This window comes from Myotis davidii, unplaced genomic scaffold (assembly GCF_000327345.1).
Source record: "Myotis davidii unplaced genomic scaffold, ASM32734v1 scaffold77, whole genome shotgun sequence".
NCBI classification, from domain to species: Eukaryota; Metazoa; Chordata; class Mammalia; order Chiroptera; family Vespertilionidae; genus Myotis; species Myotis davidii.
Window position 1 is genome coordinate 5,586,184 of NW_006289713.1, and position 19,558 is coordinate 5,605,741.

Sequence of the window (19,558 nt, forward strand, 5' to 3'; positions counted from 1 at the left end):
GGGAACCAGCGGGCGGGGAATCCCTCCCTCGCGCGCCCTCCCCTCCTCCTCCCCATTCTCCCCCTTTCCTCGGCTGTTCCCCCTCTTCCCTCCCCCCGCGTCCCAAACTGCGCACAATAGCGCGCCGGCTCCTCTATCTATTTTGTGTCCAGCCGGAGCCACGAGCGATGATTCATTGCCCCAATTAGGGGCTCTCTCCAGCGCGCCAGGCTGGAGCTGTCTGAAGGGTCTCCTCGGGGGACCCGCGGAAACCCATCAGCGGCTACAGCTGGTCTTTAAGTAAAGGTCAAGCAGGACGCAGGAGGAGGCAGGTAAGGAAGTGGCTGGTGTCCTCTGAGACTGAGGAGTCGGTGGAGGCGCTCTGGGGGGGAAGAGCAGCCTCAGTCCAGGAGCCAAGTCCATTCAGGGTGCTATGGCCCGCTCCTCCTTCTAAAGGGGGTACCCAACAAGGGCCATTACAGCCCTCCGCGGCCCAGAGTTGGGGGCACTTTCCAGTGCCCAGTGTTCTAAATTTGGAGGCAGAGGGAAGAGGAGCCCTCAGTCTCCTGGAACACACTAGTAGAGGCACCATCCTGGGGGACAGAGGCTGCACCTGACACACCCCTCTGCACCCCTGTCCAGGGGCAGAAAGGGTCCTGTGTGTCCAGAGCTGTGTGTTCCAGGGCAAGTGACTCAACAACTCTGGGGCCTTCCTTCCTCTTGTTAAACAGGAGCTCTGACAGGGGATTCACTGTTTCCATGTAATTATCGTGTATGTGAATAGATGCATTGTATTTATTTAATACACAGAGAGAGACCTTAGCATGCGCCAGGGTTCTTTTCTAAGCACTTTATTTAGTTAGTTAGTTAGTTATTGTTAATCCTTAACGGAGGATATTTTTTCCACTGATTTTTAAGGAGAGTGGATGAGAAGAAGAGAGAGAGAAACATCGATTGGTTGCCTCCTGCACGTCAGATACCTGTCCTTGACCAGGAATCAAACCCTCGAGCTGAAGCTCTAACCACTGAGCCCACCCGCCAGAGCTTTTCTAAGCACTTTATATACACCAGCACAGTGACTCCTCCCAGTAACTCCGGGTTACAGTGTGATGGAAAGCCTGTTTTACGGATGAGAAAGAGGAGGCACTGAGGGTTAAGTTACTTTTCAGGAGTGCTGGGGCTGGGAGTCCGACCCTGTGCAGCCTCACCAGGCACACATCTGGTCCCCATCACCCTCTGCTGATCGTGACTGTCTATGGTAGGAGACATGGCAAGGACCCCTCCGTACTCCCTGCAGCTCTGACAGGCTGGGCGGCCTTGGCACATCCAGGCCTTTCTGGGCCTCACATTTCCCATCTGTGAAATGCCACCCCTTCCAGCCTCAGAATTCTATGAGTCTCTGACTTCTAAGCAGGTGACAGTTGTCCTGACCTGCCAGCTGGAGCCCAGAGTGAGCCCGGGGACAAAGGTGCCATGTGGGCCCCTGTGCCCTCTGGGGCACTGACATGTAAATAAAACTAGGCTTCCTCTGGCGAGGAGGAGGGCCATGCATTATAAATAAATGGAACGAGAGGAAAGGGCCACCTCTTTGGAAACCCTGGTGGCTATTCCAGGGGTCACAGTCCAGGGGCGGACAGGAAAATCAGCATCATCGCCAGAAATGCAAAATGCAGGCCTTCACCGAGGCTCATAAAACAGCTGCATCAGCCAAACTGCCCCGAAGGAATGTTGGAGGCAGGGCAAGGGCTTTCCCTGCTTCTGGCATTTTTAATACCTGGTGAGAGGAGGTGGACGGGTTAGAAAAACTTTAAAGGGTGAGGTCTGTTTGATTGTATCCTAGCACAAGTAGGAAGCCTCACACAGACCAAGAGCTGCTGGTAAAGCTATGCCAGCTTAGGCAGTGCAGGTCCACTGTGGGGTTACTCGTGGGTTCCGTAAGGCTTGCACATGCTGTTCCTTCCACCTCAAATGCCTTTCCGGGCTCTCTGTTCCTCTTCTCTTTATGGTCTTGGCTGCAGTATCTTCCCGGAGAGACTTCCCTGCCGTCTCCATTTCAAATCGGTCCCTCCTGTTATTCTCTGACTCAGCTCATTGGCATAGGAATTTGCTGTTGATTTTCTTCTCTGTCGACTGTTCCCTGTCTGTGCTCCTTTCCCCGGGCAGGAATCAGATTTGGTCTTGATCACGGTGGATATCCTGTCCCATCCCTCTCTAGTTGAGTGAGCCTTGGGCAAACCTCTCAGCTCCCGAAATCTCAGTTTCCTGCTCTGTACCATGGGATCTTGCTCCTCACCAGATTTTTGTGTGTGGATCAAATGAGGCAGAGAGAGCCCATGCTCTGGGCACGGGGCCTGGCACGTGGTAGGTGACAGTGTGTGTGCGTGTTGACTCTGCCTGGCTCTATCCAGTGTTGAGGAGGTTCTACTACTGCCTGTCTGCAATCTGAGGTGAGAGGGACACTGTGATGAGGTCCCACACAGTGTCTGAGGAAGGAGGACCCCAGGGGTCAACCGGATAAAAAAAGGAGGTGGAGTTTTCTCGGCTAAGCTGGGATCAGTCAGTATGTGCCACATGTGTGAAGGTGTGTGTCTGCATGTGCTTCTGTGTATGAGTATGCATGCGTTCAAGTGTCTCTGTGTGTTCGTGTTTGCATGTGCTGGTGTGTACGTGTGCAAATGTACATGCATGTGCCTGTGTGTGCATATGAAGCGGGCCAGGAGCAGGAAGAGAGAAGCATCCAGCTGGATGTTTTATTTCCCTCAATGACCCAGTGACTCAGGTCATTCCCCTGCCACACATCTCGGAAGCCAGGCACAGATCTCAGAAGGAGGAAGGCAGGGGATGATGGTTGGTGATCTGTGGGTGGATGGCATCTGGGTGGGGCCACGAGTACAGGTTGACATAGCAGATTAACACCGTAGTTCTGCCATTTACTAGCTGTGTGGCCTTGACCTGCAACTTAACCTCTCTGAGCCTCAGTTTCCCCATCTGTAAAACGGGGATAACAAAACAACGTCCCCATAGCGCTGGGAGGAGGATGGAGTGAGACAGCCCAGGCGAAGCACTCTCTCTGAACACAGAGGTGACAGTGGTTTGGCACATGGGCGGGATGTGAAGTACATGTAGAGACCTGTGCCTTAGAGATGCAAAGACACCAAATCTTAACAATGAGCCAGTGAGGTAGGTTCTGTTATCTCCCCAGTTTACAGGTGAGGAGACCAAGGCACAGGGAAGGGCAGTAAAGGCCCAAGGTCACACAGCGTGGTGGCTGGACCTAGGCACCATGTCTCCCTAAGTCCCTTAGCTTTGCCCTAAGTCTGAGATGCCAGCTTGTTAGGGCAGGAAGGGCAGAGTCTTGTCCTCCTTCTCCTCACATGTGTCCCCAATTTCACAGGTAAGGAAACTGAGGCCCTGGCAGGTGTGTGCCTGGACACAAAACAGGCCAAGTGTGCGCGAAGATGAGGAATGTCAAGGCTCATCTGTATTAGTGTCACATGCCAAAATAGTCTCAAAGTTCCCGTTTGTAAGGGAGAAGTGAGAAAAGCTCATCAGGAATGAGCCACCAGAATATCCCAGAGCCATAGCCTCCCGACCCCAGCAGAGCCATCTCTCTGCTTCCCTGAGTCTCTCCACCCCATTTGCAGCTCCCTCAGGCCCTGCAGTGTGCGGCCCCAGCTCTCCCCATCTCTGTTCCTAGGATGCGAGTGCAGTGGACTTGAAAAGCCCTGACAGAGGCGCACAGGCAGACCTGGCTCTGGGAACCGGGAGGAAAGGCCCCCCCCCCCCACCACCGTCCTCGGAGACCAGAAAGCATCACTGCGGAGTATCTGGGCACATCTCAGACTTGGGGCTTCCTGCAGGGCTGGCTCAGAAGCTTCAGGAACCTGCCCTCACCCTGGGGGAGAGTGAGCTTCCAGGCTCCCAGCACTGAGCGCAGGTGATTTTATGTGTCTGTTTCTGAGCCTGCCTCTCCCACCAGAGCAGAGCCTGGGTGGCTTCCCTTGTCCCATCCCACAGTGTCTCAAAGCCAAGGGCACAGTTAGGGCCCATCCCTGCTTGAACCTGGGATGCCAGACTACATCCCAAACCTCGCCACACCTTCTAAGTTCCAGAGTCGGGCAGCTCCCGCCACCTCTCCTGCTCTGTCTTCTAGTCTCTTACTCTTCCCAGTGCCAGCGGTCCAGATCAGTGCCCCACTTCTCTGGACCCCATACCCCCACTTCCCTCCTCACTGGGGCCTTTGCCATTTCCTCCTCCCCTCTACACTGTGCACGCACCCTTGGCATCCCTCCCAGGCCCATGCACCTTCCCAGGCTGGCCCATCCTTCCTCATTTAGAGGCTACGTATGCAGTGTGTTTGGCCTGTAGCTCGCTGGGGACTAGAAAAACATAATGTATCATCTGACTGCCCTATTTTTTGCCTAAGAATGAAGCAAGCGCTTCTCTCCTCTCAAAAAGAGCTTCAAACATAGCCGGCTACTGGCAAAAGTATGTTCTTCTCAGAGGAGGAAATGAAATCGTTAACAATAAAGAAAAACAAGACCTGGGATTTATGGAGGCCTTGGGTGTATGAACCATTTCACATGCATTAGGTTGCAGGGCAGAGCCAAGCGGGAGTCTCCATCTCCATTTGAGAGATGAGGAGACTGAGGCTGAAGGGCACCGTTCCTGAGACCACACTAAGCTCCCAGCGGCCGGCTGGTGCGGTCTCCTTGCGTTTTGTATGTGTGAGCCGTGCTGACTTATTCAATGTAAACACTGAAAAAGATGTGTGTTTGGCGACCCTAACTCAGCATCCCTTTTTTATTCAAACACATTAGCCTCAGAGAATGGAAGTGGGGACCACTTCCCATATCTGGGGCCTGACACAACATAGCATTTGTAAGCTGCAAAGTGCTTTCTGGAGGAAAAAAAAAATCCCTGCTTGCATTGCACAATTAAGGATCAGAGCACGGGGTCCATACTAGATGAAGAGCAGAATCAGGTGCCCCTAAAATTTTGCCTGTTCCCGTTAACCTGGAAAAAGAATCCAGAAGCAAACAGCCCAGCCCGTCTCCCCGTCCAGGAGACACCATTCCCCCAATCTCCTCCATCTCCGAATCCCAGGCTATTCCCATGAACTTCGGAGCCTCATAAAACTCCTTTGATAAATGATCGCCAGGGTGGACCTGCCACTGGGGATGATGGGACAAGTCCGCCGCATAAATCTTGAGTGTGCTCAAAGACTCCCTTGCTGCTGGCTTCTCAACAGACCCCTGATTTGCAGCACAAAATCCACAGCGATCATTTCTGTGGTTACTTCCTGGCTTCTGAGCCAGGGAGGTTTCTGGAGAAAGTTGGGCATAGGTGGGTGGGGGAGGGGTGGGACAAAAGCAGAAGGCAATGACTTGGGACTGCCTCGAGGGTGCCCGGCATGCAGTAGGTGCTCAGTACAAACCAGTCTGTGCCCTACAGCAAGTAAAAATGGCAGCCAATGTTTCCCTGCATACTGACTACATCCGAGAGGCTATGTTCAGAGGTTACATCATCATCTAGTTTAGGTCTCCGGACAGCCTGAGAAATAGGCACGTTACCCGGTTTTACTGATGGGAACGTTGAATGTGTATCCCACGATCACAGAGCTGGGAAGTGGTCGAGCTGAATTCAGACAGAGGCAGACGGGCCTTGCTCTGATGTGTACTGACTGCCGTATGCCCAGCTCCTGGCCTGCCAGGCCAGCCTCCCCTGATCCTTTGCAATAAAGGCATCCTTGTCCCTGGGTAGGTCCTGTTAGGGAGGCTATTGGTCAGGGCTTGCTGGATGCCTGTGAGTCCGGCTTAGGGCTTCACCAGTGGCCCTGCCCCCGCCCAGGCTCCCCTCACCCTCAGCAGCCAAGCTCGCAGGCCCCGGAATACTCAGTGGGCTGCGGCAGGTCCTCGGTGCTGGTACTGCCGACGGGGGCTGGGGAGTCAGCAGCAACAGATTCTTTCCAGCTGTTACTCTGAGTCACTACAGGATATTCCAAAGCCTGACCGCCAGCCGGCCTGTCCTAGTCTTTTATTTCTGCGGTTGGTTGGGCCTGGACTCATTGATGGGGATGTAAACTGGGCCTGAAGCATGTGTCCAACACTAAACTGGGTTGTTGTTTCTTAAAAACCTTTTGTTGAAGTGTGGCCTCCATACAGAACGGTGTGCGTCATCACAGGGGTCCAGCTTGTGGAATTTTCACAGAGTAAGCACATCTGTGTAACCAGGACCCAGAAATAAGGCCTGTCCTGTCTCCCAGCAGCCCCCTTGCAGGTCCTACCCTGACCAAGGCCGGCACCTTACAGCCAGGAGAACGCCAGGCGTCCTGACTTCTAACACCAAATTGTGTTTTTATTTTTAGCAGCTTTATTGAGATATAATTCACATACCACACAACCCACCAATTCAGTGATTGCAATTCAATGGCTTTTGGTGTATTTAGAGTTGTGCAACCATCGCCATAATCAATTTGAAAACATTTTCGTCACCTCGAAAAGAAACCCCATTCCTTTTAGCTGTCACCCCTCGATCCCGCAACCCCTGGCAGCCACTAATGTACTTTCTCTCTGTATGGATTGGCCCATTCTGAATGTTTTGTATAAATGGAATCATACATGTGTGGCCTTTTGTGCCTGGCTTCTTTCACTCAGCGTAATGTTTGCAAGGTTCACTATGTTGTAGCTTGTAGCATGTGCCTGCATAGACCACCTTTGTACTTTGTCTAAATAGAAATGTACGTGCTCTGTGAGTCTGGCTTTTGGCTCTGTATTATGTCTGTGAAATGCTTCCCTGTTTTTGCCTGCAGGAGTACTCACTGCTTTGTATTGCTGTATAGTATTCCACTATTATATATACCACAATTTATTCACCCATTCCACTGTCAGTGGGCTTTTAGGTAGTTCCCATTTTAGGCTAACACGAATACTGTTTCTCTGAACATTCTCATTCATGTCTTTTCTTGAAAAATACATGGGACATTTGTGTTGAATAGATACCTCGGAGTAGAATTGCTGGTCACGGCATAAGCACATGTTTGACCTTAGTGAATATGACATTTTTAACCACACTTGTGGTAGCTTGTGGGATTCCCAAGGCTCCCTAGTTCCTGACCCCACCTCTCAGCTGCCCGCCCACCAGCCTGAGCCCATGGACCCTCTCCCTGCAGGGCACCCACCCTGCCTGCCGGGCAGCCCCCAGGAAGCCCACGCGGGCTGCAAGGGGAAAGGGCTTAGTGGCCGGTGTTTTCATTGGGTTCTGCGAGTGCGCGTGGTTTCACTGTCCTGGCTCTGAAACGATGTTCCTTTCGCAGGCCAGAAATACTTAGGCATGGCTCGCTCCAAAAGGGGAAACGCATTTTAAAATGCCAATCTGCCCAGGTCTTAGAAGGATTTAGAACATTCCAGCTGTGGAGAGGATGGCGCTCACCAGGAACAGTGACTTGCCGTCCCTCATTCCCACTCTGGGTCTTGACTCCACTCCCTCCTGGGCTCAAAGCGTGTTCTTGCCTTCCAGCCTGGGAGCTGGGTTAGATACTGCACAGGGCCACAGAAGTGGCCAGCGGATGGTTCAGAGGGGTGTGTCTTAGAGTGAGGAGATCAGCCCTTAGCCAGCCAAGCTCTGTTCTAAATCTCCATCCATCGCCCACTTCATCCTTTCAGTGACCAGATGAGGTAGGGGCACAAGTATTACTTCCACTTTATAGATGAGGAGACTGAAGTCCAGAGAGGCTAAGCTACTTGGCCAAGATCACACAGCTTCTAAGTTACGGAGCTGGAATTTGCACCCAGAGCCCCCACTTTTTGTTGTTGTTGTTAATCCTCCTCTGAGCATATTTTTCCATTGATTTTTAGAGAGAGTGAAAGGGAGGGTGGAAGACAGAGAGAAACATCAATGTGAGAGAGACACATCGATTAGTTGCCTCTCACACGAGCCCCGACCAGGGCTAGGAATCGAGCCTGCAACTGAGGTATGTGCCCTTGACTGGAATCAAACCCGGGACTCCAGTCCACAGGCCAACACCTTATCCGCTGAGCCAAACTGGCTAGGCCAGAGCCCCCACTTTTAAGTCCATCGCCTCTGGATTTGGATAGAAATCTCAGCCCTGCCACCTCTCTGTGCGACCCTGGGCAAGTGGCTGAACCATGCCTACCTCCCCTCATGGCCGTGGGGAGGACTAGTGCCAGGATTCAGAAGCGCCAGAAACAGTGGGTGAGGTAGGAAGGTCCATTTCACCCATGGCTGCTCCCTGAAGGGGTCCCCGCCTTCGAGAATCCGTGTCTTCTAAAGGAGATCTTTTTGGAGAGAGTTGAGAAGGTCCAAGACCCTGGGCAGCCCTGACTCCTCCACGGTCCCACGCAGAGTCTCAAGGAGGACCCTCAGCCTAAAGCCCCGCCACCCTTTTGGAAAATGGGGCTCATGGTTTTGAGGGCAAGGTGCCGTCACCCAGTCACTCAAGAACTTATTTCTTTCTGACTCCATCTCTTCCTCGGGGCCCACATGATGCCAGCTCACATGATGCCAGCTCTGGTTTTAAGAGAGAACCAGAGCAGGTCTGAGGCTCTGGGGTTCTCTGGGACTCCAGGCTCACCCCAGAGTCGGGTGGGTGGGGCAGGCAAGGAGCTCAGAGTCAGGCCTGGTGTCCTGTTGCGACGCTGGCGAGGCACCCTGACGCGCCTTCCAGAAAGACTATCTCCCTGTGGGGACACCCGCGACCCTACTCAGGCATTAATATTTATCAGACCTGAAAGCTGAGCCCCTGGCGAAGGGAAAACAGCCGTGAACAGGTGCCGCCGCGGCTGGCACCCCGGCCCGGGCTGTGGGCAGCTGGGGGCTTAGTTGAGGGTGAGGGGCTGGATGAGGCGGGCTGTCAGGGGCCTCCTAGGCGGCAGAGATCTCAAAGGAGGGAAGTGGGCGACCATGGCCGCAGACAGCTCACCCTGAGAAGCTGGGGGCTCCTCCTGCTGGGGTGGGCGAGGCCAGAGGGCTGGGGAGAGTTCGAGGCTCCAGGCCTGGGTGGGAACCAGGAACCGGGGATGGGTTTGGCGGGGCAGCAATGGTTGCTTCACATCTGTTCTCTGCCCAGGAGGCAGCCTGGTCTTTTCAAAAGTGCAAATCTGATTGTGGCCTCCTTCCTGCGTAAAATCCTTCTCAGTTTTCATAGCTCTCAGGTTAGAAATGAAACTGCCTGTTAGCCGGCCCTGCCATGTCTCCAGGAGACCGACACACAGGGCCTCTGGGCCCATTGGGCCTTCCCAAGGGACACCCGCACTTAGCATCGAGGACCTTTGCACGTGCTGTTTTGATGGCCTGGAACTTGATTCTCTCCCCCTCTGTAATTCCTGCCACTTCCCAGGTTCCCGTGCCTCCTGGGATCCCACTAGGATCCCCCAATGAAGACACTGGTGGAGACCAAAGTGCAGGCAGAGGGAGAAACCAGGGTTTTTCTTCCTCTCCTCATCTCCCTCTCTCCCCCACCTCTCCTTTTCCCCTCTTCATCTCTCTCCCTCTCTATTCTTACCTCCCAACCTTTAGGCAGTGTCTCTAGAAACAAAACAACCATATTTACTCTGCGACTCCAGCAACTCTTTCTCTTCTTTGTCTGCAGCCCAGGGTGATGGCAGCTTCCTGCAGTTCCTAATCTCTGTTTGCTCTTGAAACTTCACTGTCCCTTTTATAGCCAGGTCCCTTCATTTAATTCCCCCTCTTGAGCCACCCGACACAGGTGCCCTTTCCCTGATGTCACTTGGCACATCCTTTGGTTCCTGCATGAGGGCCCAGACCTCACTGGGAGCTTCCCTGGCCCCCGGCCTGGCTCGGGAACCTCTGGGATAGACTAGGTGATTTCTTTTCCTTCTGGGCACTTATTGCTGTTTGCAATTATGAATTCATGAGTGTGGTTATTCGATTAACATCTGTCTCCTCCCAATTTGCACGTTCCACGAGGGGAAGGGCCAGACATCTGCTTTTGCTCAGCTCTGTATCTCCCGTACCAGAACCTAGTATAATGCCTGGCAGTTAGGAGGCACTCAGATATTTGCTGAATCATGGACCAGTGCATAAAGGAATGGGTGGATTAGGAGAAGGGTGAGGAACTCATTCAGCTAGAACCACTGATTCCAGGTAAACCTTTTTTTCCCTTTTTTATAAGGTCACAGGATAAATTGCCTGGAAAAAATCATCATGCATTCATTCCTACAAATTTCTTGAGCACCTACTGGGTGCCAGGATGAATAGATGATAGGTGTGTGGGGGAGTGGATGGATGGTAGATGGATGGATGGATGGTAGATGGGTGAGTGGGAAGGAAGAATAGATGGTGGGTGGATGAATGGATGAATGGAAAGGAAGAATGGATGATGGATGAGTGATGGATGGAGGGAGAAGGCAGGGAGGGAAGACAGGCAGGTTGAATTTGGAGAAAAGATACAGCTGCTCTGCTGGGGAGAGGCAGAGGGATGGGGAATGGCAGCACTCACACGGGAACTCGGTGCTGTGTCCCTCAAATATGCAGGAAGGGCAGGCTCTGAGAAAGGGGCGGGCAGGCAAGGTCGTTTCCGAACTGTAGTTGCAATTCCCTTGTGTTAACCAAGATTAATGACTTTGGTTTGAAGAACCCATTTCTAGCCATGACTCTGGGACCAACAGGATGTGACCTGCAGCCCTTGGGCTGCCCCAGAGACCCAGGGCTCCAGAGTTGGCAGTTAGGGTTGACATGCCCCGGCAGCAGGGGGCAGTGGCAACAGCCGAGACCCTAAAGTCCTAAGCACATGTCCAGTGGCAGTCGGACAGCATTGCCCTTCGCCCCAGACCCCGGGGCAGATCCTCCATCTGCTCAGGGCCTCACCTTCCCCCAGCCTTAGAGAACCAGGCGCTGAAGGAAATGCTGGTCTCCCCGCCAACCTCAGCTGGTCCCCCTCTCTGTGAGAGTCCCAGGCCCAGCACCCACCCTGCGGACGCCGTGGGGGCCCAGCGTGGAGCTGGGAAAGGCAACCTCAGAGGCAGGGAAGAGGGAGGGGCAGGGGTGGCAGGGGCGGCTGGGTGGGAGCCGCTGATTCACAGCCACCCTTCAACAGGTGGCCTGCCATCTGCGCTGGCTCCCCGCCCCAGCCACGTGTGCAGCCCTCTTGAGTTTAACTTCGGCTGTGCACGCGGCTTGAGTTCATACAGCCAGAAAAAGAACTCGCCGAGAGCGGGCCGGGCTGAGGACAGAGCGAGGGTCACTTGTCCCCTGAGAGCAGGGCTAAAAATGACCAGGGAATTTGGAAAGTCCCTGTGCACAGGCCCTGACCTGCATTTCCCTTCATAGGGTTCCTGGAGTTTGGCCTAAAAGCTTTTCAGAGCTCGGTGTGCCCACTCGTTACCTGACAGATACCGAAACGCAGGCCCAGAGAGGCGGAGAGGCGAGCCTGGGCTCACACAGCTTAAGGCTCGTGGATTCACGCTATTGATTCCCTGTTAATGAGCGGGCTCCCTGCCAGCAGCAGAAATACGGCCTCGGGGAGCCTATAATCCAGCGAGGAGACCAGCCACAGAGAAGCCAAAATAATGCAAGAGCCTCCCAGCCCTGCGGGGGGTGACCAGAGGGTGTCTGAAGCTCTGACTCAGCTTCCTCATTTGTAAAATGGGAATAATTATAACAATAGTATTGACCTCGCAGGGCTGACATGAGAGGAGGTGATGGGGTGGCATGCTAGGGGGGAGATCTTTTCATTCAACTCCATTCAGCATCTTGCACGCTTATTCTCCAAACAGCCTTGTGCGGCTACTATCATCAGCCTCTTGCAGAGGGAAGGGGCGTGTCTGCTCCTTTGCCAGCACTCCCAGGGCAAGCCCGAACTTGAACCCAGGGCCGTCAGAACCCCAGCTGCCTCCATACTCCACCCCAGCCCTTCTAGGGCCCCCTCTTCCCTCCACACCGATTCTGCCTCCACCCTAGAAGGGAACGTGCTAAAACCTGTCCCCAGGGCAGGGCCCAGCTGTCACCCTCCCAGCTGCTGGGACCCTGTTGTGAGGCATCCGGTGCCAGCCTGCAGGCCGGGCCAAGGACACACTACAGCTTCTGACACATCAGAGCTGGGGAGGGGCCTCGTGGGCCAGGCAGGCGCCGAAGTGACAGCGTGTTCCACCCCTAACGGGCCCCCTCCTCCAGGCAGGCAGCCAGCCAGCCCTGCCTGCCACCTGTCCTTCTGCCAGGCCGAGTACCTTCCCCACACTGGCCTCCGCGAACAAGCAGACCCGTGGGAACTACCTGCGCGCGATGGAATCTCAGGAGCCTGGGACACACGTGCTGGTTTTCTCAAGTCCCAGCTGGAAGAACGTTCTGTGAGGAACCCCTGGCAAATCTTGAGCCCAGGCTTGTCCTCCATCAGGGGCAGTCCTTCCTGGCAGAGCACCCCCTTTGCTGCTCAGGGTGGTTGGTGGGCTCACCTGATGTTTATTGATGTCTGGGTGGCCCTGGGCCCTGTCTGTGGTCTCGGCCTTCCTCGCTGCCTGTAGGCCACTGGATATGATGACCTTGAACCTGGAAGCATGCAGTGACTGGGAATGGTGGATCCAAGGCCACCCCTGGCTGGGACTGCCTGTGTTCTTGCAGATTTACAGGTGGCTCCTCTGGGCATGCAGCTAAGGCCAGTGTGTCCTGGGGGCTCTACCTCAGGGTGTGGCCAATGGCCTCTACCCTCAAAGCGGTTAGGGCCTCATTAGCAGCTCATTCAAACGGGCCAAGAAGTGCAGATGGAGGAGGGGAATAGTGGGGGGTGGGGATAGGGAGGCTTGTGGGAGGTAGGGGGCTGGGACAGAGGCAGGCACAGTGGTGGGGGGCAGCCCTCCACCTCCTCCTCTCCCATAGAGCCCCAGGCACAGAGGGTGGCTGCATGGGGGCAGGAGGCAGTGGTCTCCCCCCAGGCTTAAGGCCCAAAACCCAGGGGAGTTCATCCCAAAGGTGTCAAAGAAGAAAGCCAGGCAGCTGCCTGGGAAAGGGAGCAGGCGGCCCGTCCCCGGAAAGGCCTGCCTGCCAGGCCCCAGCCTCCCTGGGCTGAACGCCTCTTCCCGCCGGCCCAGAGGCGCCAGCGCTGGCCTGGGGAGAAGCCGAGCCAGGTCAGGGCGGGCCTGTGGCCCTCCCTCCAGCCCCCACCCTGACGAGGGTTTTCTTCCCACAGGAGCCAGAGGCAGGGAACAGGCATGATGATTCTGACGATGCAGAGACAGAGACGTCAGACAGAGATAGAGCCAGAGTTCTCTCTGAGAAACATGGACAGAGAGACAGACAGAGATAGAGCCAGAGAGACAGAGATACCACAGAGAAACAGACAGATACAGAGACAAATACAGAGATATAGAGACAGTGACACAGAGACAAGAAGAAACATAGACAGAGAGACAGATACAGAGACAAATACAGAGAGAGACAGAGATATAGAGACAGTGACACAGAGACAAGAAGATACAGACACAAGACCTCACAAACCTGGAAACACACAGAGAGACACACACACTGCACAACGACACCCGGATACAGACCCTCCTCAGGCCCTTGCCAGCTAGCTGCCCCCACTGCCTCCTGTGTCCCCAGGCACCCACAGACTGGGTGCCGCACGTCCCAACATCAGGGTCCTAGGTTTTGACCCAGATTCGCTCAGGGCCAATGCTCTGCGCCGTGAGGGAGCCCAGCGGGTAGACCTGCACCCGGGCAGCCACCTGCAGCCTGCGTTTGAGTCCTGGGTCTCCCATCTGCCAGCTGTAAGACAGGTGAAGGGACATCACCTCTCCGAGCCTCAATTTCCCCATCTGTGAGACAGAGAGAGAAGGTGGCCAACTTGAAGGGTGGCTGAGGGACTGCAGAAGAAAAGTGATGAGCTTTAGAAGGTGCCGCCGAACTGACTGCCCAGCTGCATAGAAGCGTCTATACCACCGGGGTGAAGAGACCAGTGGCCAGAACTGCAGGGTCCAGATAGAGACCTGCCTTCCAGGCCGTGTGGGGCAGTAATTCACCATCACTCTGCCCACAGTCCAGGCACCTCAGTCAGCCTGCCAACAGGTTTTTCCAGCAGGTCTACTGTGCACCGAGCACTGGGGGCTCAAAGCTGCTGCAAACATGGGAACCAGGTAGAATAAGGGGACCTAGGCTTCGCAGTTTAGAGAACAGGGACCTGGTGGTGGATGTGGAAGAGGACTGTGGGTATGAGGCTGGGAAACACAGCTTCTTAAACCGATTTTATGGAAGCATAGTTTACACAACAAAATGCATCCATGTAAATTTGACACATGTATACACTCGCATAATCAACATTTCCATCACCCCCGAAATCTTCCCTTGTGCTCCTCCCCAGCCAACCCCCATCTGGCTGGGGAGGGGCGCCGACCTGTTCTCTATCCCTGTCGTTGGGCATTTTTTAGAGTTTCACACAATTGAGTCATGCAGCACGCACTCTGTCAGGCTTCTTTCATTCAACATACGGTTTTTGCGATTCTTCAAGTTACCGCGTGAGTCACTCCGCTCCGCTCCCTCCTTCCTTTTCATTGGTGAGTAGTATTCCATTCTGCAGTGACACGACCCTGTAGTTACCTGTCCCCTGTTGATGGACATCTGGGTTGTTGCCAGGGTGGGGTCATTAGGAAGGAAGCTGCTATGATATTCGGGTCCAGCTGTGGGTGTGGGCGTGTTCCCCGTCCTCTGGGGTAAATGCTAAATGTGGAATTGCTGGGTCAGAAGCAAGTGTTGACCCGGGTTTGTCCCGTTTTTCTTTTCTTTAAAATGGGGATGAAGAAGGTGGAAATAACCCAGGTGTCCATCAACAGAATGAATAAGCACAAGGGGGGTCTATCTACACAATGGGGGATTATGTGGCCATAAAAAAGGGGTAAAAACAAGTGCTGGCGAGGATGCAGAGAAAAGGGAACCCTCATGCACTGCTGGTGGGAATGCAGACTAGTACAGCCACTGTGGAAAACAGAATGGAGTGTCCTCAAAAAATTAACAATGGAACTGCCTTATGACCCAGTGATTCCACTTCTGGGAATATATTTGAAGAAACCTAAAACACTTAATTCAAAAGAGTGTATGCACCCTTATGTCCATTGCAGCATTACAACAGCCAATATTTGGAAGCAGCCCAAATGCCCATGAATAGACGAATGGATAAAAAAGCTGTGGTACACTGATGCAGTGGAACACTACTCAGCCATAAAAAAGATGGAAAGCTTACCCTTTGCAACAGCCTGGATGGACCTGGAGAGCGTTATGCTAAGTGAAATAAGCCAGTCAGAGAAAGACAAGTACCATATGATTTCACTTACATGTGGAATCTAATGAACAAAATAAACTAACAAACAAAATAGAAACAGACTCCTAGATACAGACAACAGACTGACAGATGTCAGAGGGGAGGTGGGGTTGAGGGACTGGATGAAAATGGTTAAGGAATTAAGCAAAACAAACAAACAAACAAACTCATCAACACAGACAACAGTATAATGATTACCAGAGAAAAGGGTCATGGGGGGTGGGGGTAAAGGGAGATAAACAGAGATGGAAGGAGACTTGACTTTGGGTGGTGAATACAATACAATACGCAATTGGTGTATTATAGAACTGTACACCTGAAGCCTATATAATTTTATTAACTGATGTCACCCCAATAAATCCAATTAAATAAAACAGTCCTGGCACACGCTACAACATGCATGAACCATGAAAACATCATGCTACACATAGACAATAGGGAGGTGAAGGCCTGGGGCGGGGAGCAGGGTGGGCTCAATAAGAGGTCAATGGGAGAAAAAGGGGGACATATGTAATTCTTTCAACAATAAAGATTTTTAAACACACAAGAAAGAAAAAACACAAAACACCATGCTAAAAGAAGCCAGACACAAAAGGCCACAATGGGTAGGATTCCATTATATAAAATGTCCAAGATAGATACATCATAAAGACAGAAAGAAGATTAATGGGGTGTCGGGGGCTGGGGAGCGGGAATCAGGAGTGCCTGCTAGTGGGTGTAAGGTCTCCTTTGGGGTGATGAAATGTTCTGGAATTAGATTTAGGTGATGGCTGCACAACCTTTGAATGTACTAAATGTCACTGAATTGTACACTTTAAAATGGTTAAAGTGCTAAATTTTACGTGATACAGATTTTGCCTCAATTGTCAATGGGGGGCGGGGGGAGAGATAATCCAGTAATAATAGTGCCCTCCTTGTAGAGTTTCTGTGAAGGATAATGAGATGGTATATGGAAGCACTAAGCACAGGGCAGGGCACACAACCCCCGGAATAAAAGTTGGAGATGCTTAGTTTTGTCTGGTTATTCCCAGGCTAGGTCTCTCCCCCAGGCCTGGCACATAGTAGGTGCTCAACAAATACTTGCTAAACCATGAATGGTTGGCTTTATCATTATGATCTCCCCTGTCTCTTAAAACTTTTTTAGAAAATATATTTTTATTGATTTCAGAGAGGAAGGGAGAGAGAGAGAGAAAAATTAATGATGAGAATCATTGATGGGCTGCTTCCTGCACGCCCCCCACTGGGGGGCGAGCCTGCATCCCAGGCATGTGCCCTTGACCGGAATCGAACCCGGGACTCTTTAGTCCCCAGGCCAACACTCTATCCACTGAGCCTAACCAGCCAGGGCTCTCAGGCAGGAAAAATGGGAATGAGCCTGTTTGTAGCACTACTCTGACCTACAGATTCATGATCTTCAAGAAATCTTCAGAACAATCCCATCCGATGGGAATCTTTTAACATTTATTATAACTAATCTCCTCATGTTTACGAAGAAGGAAACCAGGAGAGGTTAAGAAACCCGTCCAAGGTCAGCCACCAGTCCAGGCTGGCCAACTTCAGAGCCCACGGGGCGAGGTGAGCAAGCCGGCTCCCCCAGGACACACGCCACGGGCAGGTGTGCCTTTGACCTTTGCCGAGTGAGGTTCTCTCCCCAAGTCTCTGAGGGGAGGGGAGGCCAGGATGTCCCTGGGGGCCTGTGCTGAGAGCCTGGGCCCAGCGGGGAAACAGGATGTGGGCTGACAGGGGTCCCCTTCCTCCTGGCTTGGCTCTCATGGCCTGCGGGGTCAGCGCGGAGTTCCCAGGGACTCCACGTCTGCTTTCACTCCCAGGTAAAGAGGAGGTAAGAAAAAATGTAGGAAAAACAAGCCAGGCACACCTTGCTCACTGCTCCCAGCAGGCCTCTGTCCCAGGCGGGCCTCTTGGTCCTGGGCCTCCTGGGCACACCTCGTCCTCTTTCTTGGAATTCTCCGGAGACCTCCTTCCTGGCTGCATCTCAGCCTCTCTGACGCCTCCCAGAGGCCATCACACCTCTTCCTGCCGGGAGGGGTGGGAGGGGCAGTCTCCCATAGAAGCCTCTCCCTCCGCCCTTCTCACCCCCTTGTCTCACCTCACCCCCCACACACAACACGTTTCCCCAACCAACCCGTCAGCATGCTTTCCAGAACGCCATTTTGCTCACGTCATTCGCCCGTCCTCAAACCATCTGTGGCTCCCTAGTGCCCAGAGAGGCAGCGTGGACACTGGCCACAAGCAAGGGCCCTGGAGCCAGGACACCTGGGATTAAATCCTGGCTCAGCCATTCAGAAATTGAGGGATATGTCGGGCGAGTTATTCCACCTTTGTGGAGTCAGGGTCACGCCTCCCGCACCAGGTAACCGGCACAGTAAATGAGTTGAAACGCGAAGCCAGCTGAGCATTCTAAGCGTTAGAATTATTGAGGATGGAGGCAGCCCATCCCCTTGGTCTGGCCCAGGCTGTGGTGTTCTGGATCCGCACCGCCCCCATCTGCCTGCTCCTGGCGCAGTCCTGGGAACCGTTGTCCCCATCACCACAACGAAGTCAGCCTCCTGCTGTCTGCCTCTCCGGGGTCAGGTCACCTCGTACAGCGCAGCTGCACACACACCCCTTCCCGAAGTCTCCCCAGACACCCCGGCCAGCTGGGCCCCTCAGCTTTGCCTCCTGCATCCATGTCTACACCGCGCTTCTCAGACAAGCTGGTTCGGGGGTGGAGGTTGCGGAGGAGGTCTGAGATGCAACATTTCCATCAAGTGCCTGGATGCTGACACAGCTCATCCGAAGCATTTCTGAGACCACCATTAGGGGAATTCAATCTCAATCCATTCTCCATTCCATTGTCCCCTGTGTGGCAGTCCATCTCTCCTACCAAACTCCAACCAAAGGCCCAGGGCCACATCTCCTCTCCGGCCTCTCTTCCATCACCGGTCCCAGGCCCCTTGACTTAACAGGTGTGGGTCGGACGGAACTGGGCTAAGCCCGTGAGCTGGGAGGAGGGACTCGGCACACACACCTCGATGAGGGCTGGCGAGGTGGCCCTTGGTCCACTCTTCTAGAAGGTCCTTGGGGCGCACACAGTCAGCACTAAGGGCTTTACATGGATTGACTCATGTAATCATCATCACAACCCTATGAGGTGGGTACTAGTCTAGCCTCACTTGACTGATAGGGAAACTGAGGCACAGAGAGGTTAAGGGTCACACAATTAGCACATGGCAGAGGCAGGACTGACACCCAGGTACCCTGGCTCTTGGCATGTGGTCATAATGTCCAGGGTACAATGGCTCCCTCCAGCCTTAGCACAGGTCTGGCACATAGTAGGTGCTCAGTAATTGCGAACATCTCTTAGACGTGAGTCGTGGCTTCTCCAGGGACACTGTAGCATGTGGTGAGAATCAGGCCTGTGTCCACCCAGGATGCTGGGAGTCTCCAGGTGGGGGCAGCCCACCCTCTGCTCATCATCTCTTTCTGCACCCACTATCTCTGAGTTTAGTCACACAGCTCCTGAGGTGGTTCAGGGGACATTGTGGCCCTGGACCTGTGGCCACCTGCCAGGAATACCAGCCAGTACATACCTGGGACTGTCCCCTGGACAGCAGCCTCTGGGCAGGAGGCCCCCATTCATCCAGTGACCACTGCCCCGGCCTGCGGGCCCTGTGGCTGCCCCTCCTCAGAGTAGCCTCAGCTTGGTTCACAGCCAGCTCCCAACCATTCATCAGATTAAAGGACTTTACAGTGAAAGAGGCGCCTCTAGGAGAGCAGGGGCCTCAGCCAAGCTCCAGGCCTCTGCCCCCCCCACACCCCCACCGCCTCCCAACCCTGGACAGAGGCCCTTCCCCTGCACAGGACCAGGTCCTCCTGCTGGTTCCTCCACCCCCCTTGTTCATTCATTCCACACATCCATCATGTACCTACTCTGTGCCACAGTGAGTTCTCTTGTCGCTTTGCTGTCGCTGGAGTTATGGGACATAAGCATCTTGGGACATGCTTTCCTTTCTCACCTTCTGAGATGGTCCTGGAGTGGATCGTCTCACCCCAGGTGTTGTCATCTCCCGGGGGCTCAGTTTAGGGGGCCCCTGTGCCACAGTGAGTTCTCTTGTCGCTTTGCTGTCGCTGGAGTTATGGGACATAAGCATCTTGGGACATGCTTTCCTTTCTCACCTTCTGAGATGGTCCTGGAGTGGATCGTCTCACCCCAGGTGTTGTCATCTCCCGGGGGCTCAGTTTAGGGGGCCCCTATGGCCAGTTGCCAGGCTGGGCATCAACTTTGTGTTGGGA